General features: G+C 43.7%; 1 pseudogene across 1 annotated transcript; it reads left to right on the top strand.

Annotated features, from left to right (window-relative positions):
- The first annotated feature begins 1,717 nt into the window (after window positions 1-1,717).
- Window positions 1,718-4,024, top strand: LOC144340683 (peptidyl-prolyl cis-trans isomerase A pseudogene; annotated as a pseudogene). The gene has a single exon (XR_013416930.1). The product of XR_013416930.1 is annotated as a peptidyl-prolyl cis-trans isomerase A pseudogene (transcript).
- Window positions 4,025-5,541: the final 1,517 nt, after the last annotated feature.

The following is a 5,541-nucleotide window of genomic DNA, read 5'->3' on the forward strand; positions in this document are numbered from 1 at the left end:
CAAGGTATGTATAAGTAAATTCAACATGTGAGATTAGTTTGTTAGAAGAGCTGTAGAAAAATAATGCCAGTGATCTGACAAGACATGTGGGGCCTTCGGGAAGTAGGCAGGATGGCAATTTCAAATAGAGTGGTTAGGACAGGTCTCACAGAAGCGGTATAGTTTTTTTTTTTTTTGAGATGGAGTCTTGCCCTGTCGCCCACGCTGGAGTGCAGTGGTGCGATCTCAGCTCACTGCAAGCTCCACCTCCCGGGTTCACGCCATTCTCCTGCCTCAGCCTCCCAAGTAGCTGGGACTACAGGTGCCCGCCACCTCGCCCGGCTAGTTTTTTTTTTTTTTTTTTTTGTATTTTTAGTAGAGATGGAGTTTCACCGTGTTTGCCAGGATGGTCTCAATCTCTTGACCTCGTGATCCGCCTGCCTCAGCCTCCAAAGTGCTGGGATTACAGGCGTGAGCCACTGCACACGGCCTTATTTTATTTATTTTTTTTGAGACAGAGTCTCACTCTATCGCCCAGGCTGGAGTGCAGTGGTACGATCTCGGCTCACTGCAACCTCTGCCTCCCAGGTTCAAGCGATTCTCCTGCCTCAGCCTCCCCAGTAGTTGGGATTACAGGTGCACACCACCACACCTGACTAATTTTTGTATTTTTAGTAGAGACAGGGTTTTGCCATGTTGGCCAGGCTGGTCTCGAACTCCTGACCTCAGATGATCCACTCTCCTTGGCCTCCCAAAGTGCTGGGATTACAGGCATGAGCCACTGTGCCTGGCTGATACTGTCTTTTAAAACAAGGATCAGGTTGGCAAAATGAATTATATCTGCATTTGTTCAATATACAAGTTCTCTTACTGCACCCACTAATAGGATATAAATTTCAGAACCAAAAGGGCATTTCATGACACCAAGCTAGGTCATTACTGGCATTATAATTCTGCCTAGACCTATTTTCTTAGCCCACATGGTTAAACCTGATGCCTAGGCAAAAGAAGTTACCTAAAAGTAGTAAGTAAAATAACAAATATATAGACACTTGTATAATATAGCACTACTATGTGATAAGCCATATTGAGTGCTCAATATACTTTAACACATTTTTAGAAAACGTTTTATTGGCTGGGTGTGGTGGATGTAATCCCAGCACTTTGGGAGGCCGAGGCAGGAGGATTGCTTGAGCCCAGACAGTTGAGGGAGGCTGAGGCAGGAAGATCACTTGAGCCCAGGAGGTTGAGGGTGCAGTGAACTAAGAAGGTGCCACTGCACTCCAGCCAGGGCAAGAGAGTGAGATGCTCTTAAAATTTGTTTTTAAAAACCTTTTTGCTAGAGAAATTTTTATATACAAAAAGAGTGAGAACAGTATTATGAATCCCCACATATCCATTACCCAGCTTTAGCAATTATTAACATTCTGCAAATCTTGCTTCATCTACTGCCACTTTTCTTTAGAGAGAGGGTGGAGTATTTTAAAACAATCCCAGACATCCTATTCGTAAAGACTTCATAGATACTTGGAAGGAGCACATTTTAAAAAAATGTAACCACAATATCACTATCATATCCAATAAAATGGATAATTCCTTACTACCATCTAATATATATTTCATTTTTAACTTTCCTTATTTTTAAAACACCACCCCAATTTTTTTACAATTGGTTTGATTTCATCAGGATCCAAATGCAGTACACAGCATGGGGATATGTGGTCTGAAACCACTTGTGCTTCTTTTTTTTTTTTTTTTTGAGATGAAGTCTCTGTTGCCCAAATTGGAGTGCAATGGCGCGATCTTGGCTCACTGCAACCTCCACCTCCTGGGTTCAAGCGATTCTCCTGCCTCAGCCTCCCAAGTAGCTGAGATTACAGACACGTGCCATCATGCCCAGCTAATTTTTGTATTTTTAGTAGAGACAGGGTTTCACTATGTTGGCCAGACTGGTCTTGAATTCCTGACCTCGTGATCTGCCAGCCTCGGCCTCCCAAAGTGCTGGGATTACAGGCGTGAGCCACCGCGTCTGGCCTTCCCTTTTTTTTTCCCCCCTTATGGACTCTTCCTTATTCCAGATTTGATTGTGTCCTCATAGGATCATTTATCCTGTTCCTGTGTCCTGTATTTCCTGTAAACACCTAGTTATATCTAGTGGCCACATAGTTCAGGTTCAGTGTTTTTAGGGGCAGGTGAAGTATTTTGTAGATGATTCTATATACTTCCTTTTACATCACAACAGGAGCACCTACCGGGCTGGCTGCTCCACTTTTAATGACAAAGCAAAGGGTTCGGGTACTATCAGCCTGATCCATCCATTGCGAAGTTCCCCACCAGCTCTTCTCAGTATCCTTCACAATAATCTATGAGGGAGGTACTGCTATTACTTCCACAGTGATTACAGCATTTGCCTTCTTAATGGTGTCAGGGTCTGAGACCCTGATGCACCCAACCCCACAGTGGGAGCTGCACCTGAGATCCAATAAAAAATAGACCCCTCTTTAGCTTTGCAGATGCTGCTGCCAAGGAAAACCCTGTACTATTAGCCATGGTCAACCCCACTGTGTTCTTCGACATTGCTGTCCACGGCAAGCCCTGGGGCCGCGTCTCCTTTGAGCTGTTTGCAGACAAGTTTCCAAAGACAGCAGAAAATTTTCGTGCTCTGAGCACTGGAGAGAAAGGATTTGGTTATAAGGGTTCCTGCTTTCACAGAATTATTCCAGGGTTTATGTGTCAGGGTGGTGACTTCACACGCCATAACGGCACTGGTGGCAAGTCCATCTATGGGGAGAAATTTGAAGAGAACTCCATCCTAAAGCATACAGATCCTGGCATCTTGTCCATGGCAAATGCTGGACCCAACACAAATGGTTCCCAGTTTTTCATCTGCACTGCCAAGACCAAGTGGTTGGATGGCAAGCATGTGGTCTTTGGCAAAGTGAAAGAAGGCATGAATATTGTGGAGGCCATGGAGGGCTTTGGGTCCAGGAATGGCAAGACCAGCAAGATCACCACTGCTGACTGTGGACAACTCTAATAAGTTTGACTTGTGTTTTATCTTCGCCCTGAGACCATTCCTTCTGTAGCTGAGGAGAGCACCCTCCACCCCATTTGCTCACAGTATCCTTGAATCTTTGTGCTCTCGCTGCAGTTCCCTTTGGGTTCCATGTTTTCCTTGTTCCCTCCCATGCCTAGCTGGATTGCAGAGTTTAGTTAAGTTTATGATTATGAAATAAAAACTAAATAACAACAACAACAACAAAAATAGACCCCCTCTTCTCACCTTTCTGATTCCTGAAACACTCCCATAGTGCTCATGGTAACATACCATAAAAAACCAAACAAACAAACAAACAAAAAAACCCTTTATTCCCAACTTCTCTTCTGAGGGTTCCCTCCTCCTCACTGCATCTACACTCTGGCTCTCCTCTCGGGTGCCTCTTCCCTCCTGCCCTCTTCTGCCCTGTGTCATCAGACGCCACTCACTTCCCCTCCATCATGGGCATGGGTGATGTCCCCTCTTGCAGCGCACTACCCCTCACTCTGAACATTTCCAGCTTGTCTCCGATACTCTCAAACCATGCCTATCAGAACTCGAATGACTCTCCACAATTCCGCCTCGGTCCTTGCCCTTCTGGCCTTCAGTGCTTTTATCTGCTACCCTACCACAGCCACTCACGCCTGTGGCTGTATCCTAGACACCGCCAGCAAGGGCAACTTCCATACTACAACTTCCAACACCCCATTCTCTCACCGCAGCCTCTCCAACTTAGCATTCTAGCATCCTGACTCCAACAATGTTTTGGCCCCAAAGTCACTACTTTTTCACTGCCAAGTTATATGACTTATGCCAGATATATACTGTACAGAATTGGTAATGGCTACAAGTTCACCCAAAGATGACAAAAGTTAATCAGCCTTTAAACAAACCCAAACATAGCACCAATAAAAGGCAATGGAAACCTGTCTCTGAGATCTGGAGATGGCTCTGCTTTATGCCAGAAGAAACTCATCATTCTGAAAGAAAAAAAAAAAAAAAAGTCAAAAAGGATTTTGTGGCAGTGAGGCTACTCTAGCTATAAGGGCCACCTCCTCACGACCATGACCAGCCAGTAACCAAAGCAGGACGTGCAGTCACACAGAAAAAGAAGCAAGCTGAAAACCAAAGTCAAGATTTCCACAAATGCAGTCAATATTCTCCAAATTCAGAGGATTCTACAACACCATCAACTGGGACTAAGATCTCTGGAAGGCATAGATGCAAGACAGTAATTCTTTCCTTATAAAACTGGCTTTAATGATTTCACACCAATATTATGGTTTCCCCTGAAACACTTAAAAGCCTTGATGTGCAAGGCAACACAAACCCAAAGGGTATGAAAGTTAAATACTCCAACTAAAATGCAGGGAATGTGACACCGTAATCCCATTTAGGAGACAGAATATGGAGAGTTCTTGGTTTTGATCCCTGTACCTGAAATCTTCATGGGAAACTATACTTAAGGAGAATGTGCTCACGCTGCCAATTCTTTTAGCTCTTCCATCAAAAAAGTAAACCTCAGAAATCAAAGTAAAGCTCTGAACACTCAAGGTCTTTATTTACGATGTGTATAGACCACTAGAAATTAGAGAGCTTATCAAGTTTTTGAAAATGAAAAGGATTTTTCAGAGATAGCATTCAGAGCCTGACATTTGAGATGTCCTTAAATTTCATTTTTACCTGCATCTGGAAGAACTTTTATTCAATCTCTTCCTTTTCTGAGCCAAAAGGTTAATGAAATCAGTCACAAAACAGGATGGGCCCACAGCCAAGAAACAAGCTGCTGGCACAGAATTAAACAGAATACTCATGAAAACGAAAGATCTCAACAACTCTTAGTGCCAAGCTATAAAGTTTTTCAACATCTTGGATCTGTCTTCATCAAGTTAGCGATAAAGCTGAAGAAAACCTGATGTTAGCCAAGAACCATGGATTCATACTTGATCAGACAGACCTGGGCAAAGATCTGCCACCATTCTCATTTCTCCACTAAAAGACCACATTCAAATGGTGGTGCTGGCCTGGAGTGGGGGTTCACGCCTATAATCCCAGCATTTTGGGAGACGAGGTAGGTGGATCACCTAAGGTCAGGAGTTTGAGACCGGCCTGGCCAACATGGTGAAACCCTGTCTCTACTAAAAATACAAAAATTAGCCAGGTGTGGTGGCGGGCACCTATAATCCCAGCTACTCGGGAGGCTGAGGCAGGAAAATCACTTGAACCTGGGAGGTGAAAGTTGCAGTGAGGCAAGATCGCACCACTGTGCTCCAGCCTGGGTGACAGAGCGAGACTCCATCTCAAAAAAACAAGAACAAAAAACAAAAAACAAAAAAGAAATGGTGGTACTTTCCGGCTGAGAAACGTTCTATTCCTAAACAGGTTTATCAAAGGAAGAATGAGTGATAGCAGCATAGGAAAGAGCTGTCATTTTGTGCTTCAAAGAAGTTATCTAGATTTCTCATAGTAAACTTTTAGAAACATCTGCATTATTTTGATGAATGAGAATCATCAACAACATATGA

This window comes from Macaca mulatta, chromosome 4, assembly GCF_049350105.2.
Source record: "Macaca mulatta isolate MMU2019108-1 chromosome 4, T2T-MMU8v2.0, whole genome shotgun sequence".
Classification (NCBI taxonomy): Eukaryota; Metazoa; Chordata; class Mammalia; order Primates; family Cercopithecidae; genus Macaca; species Macaca mulatta.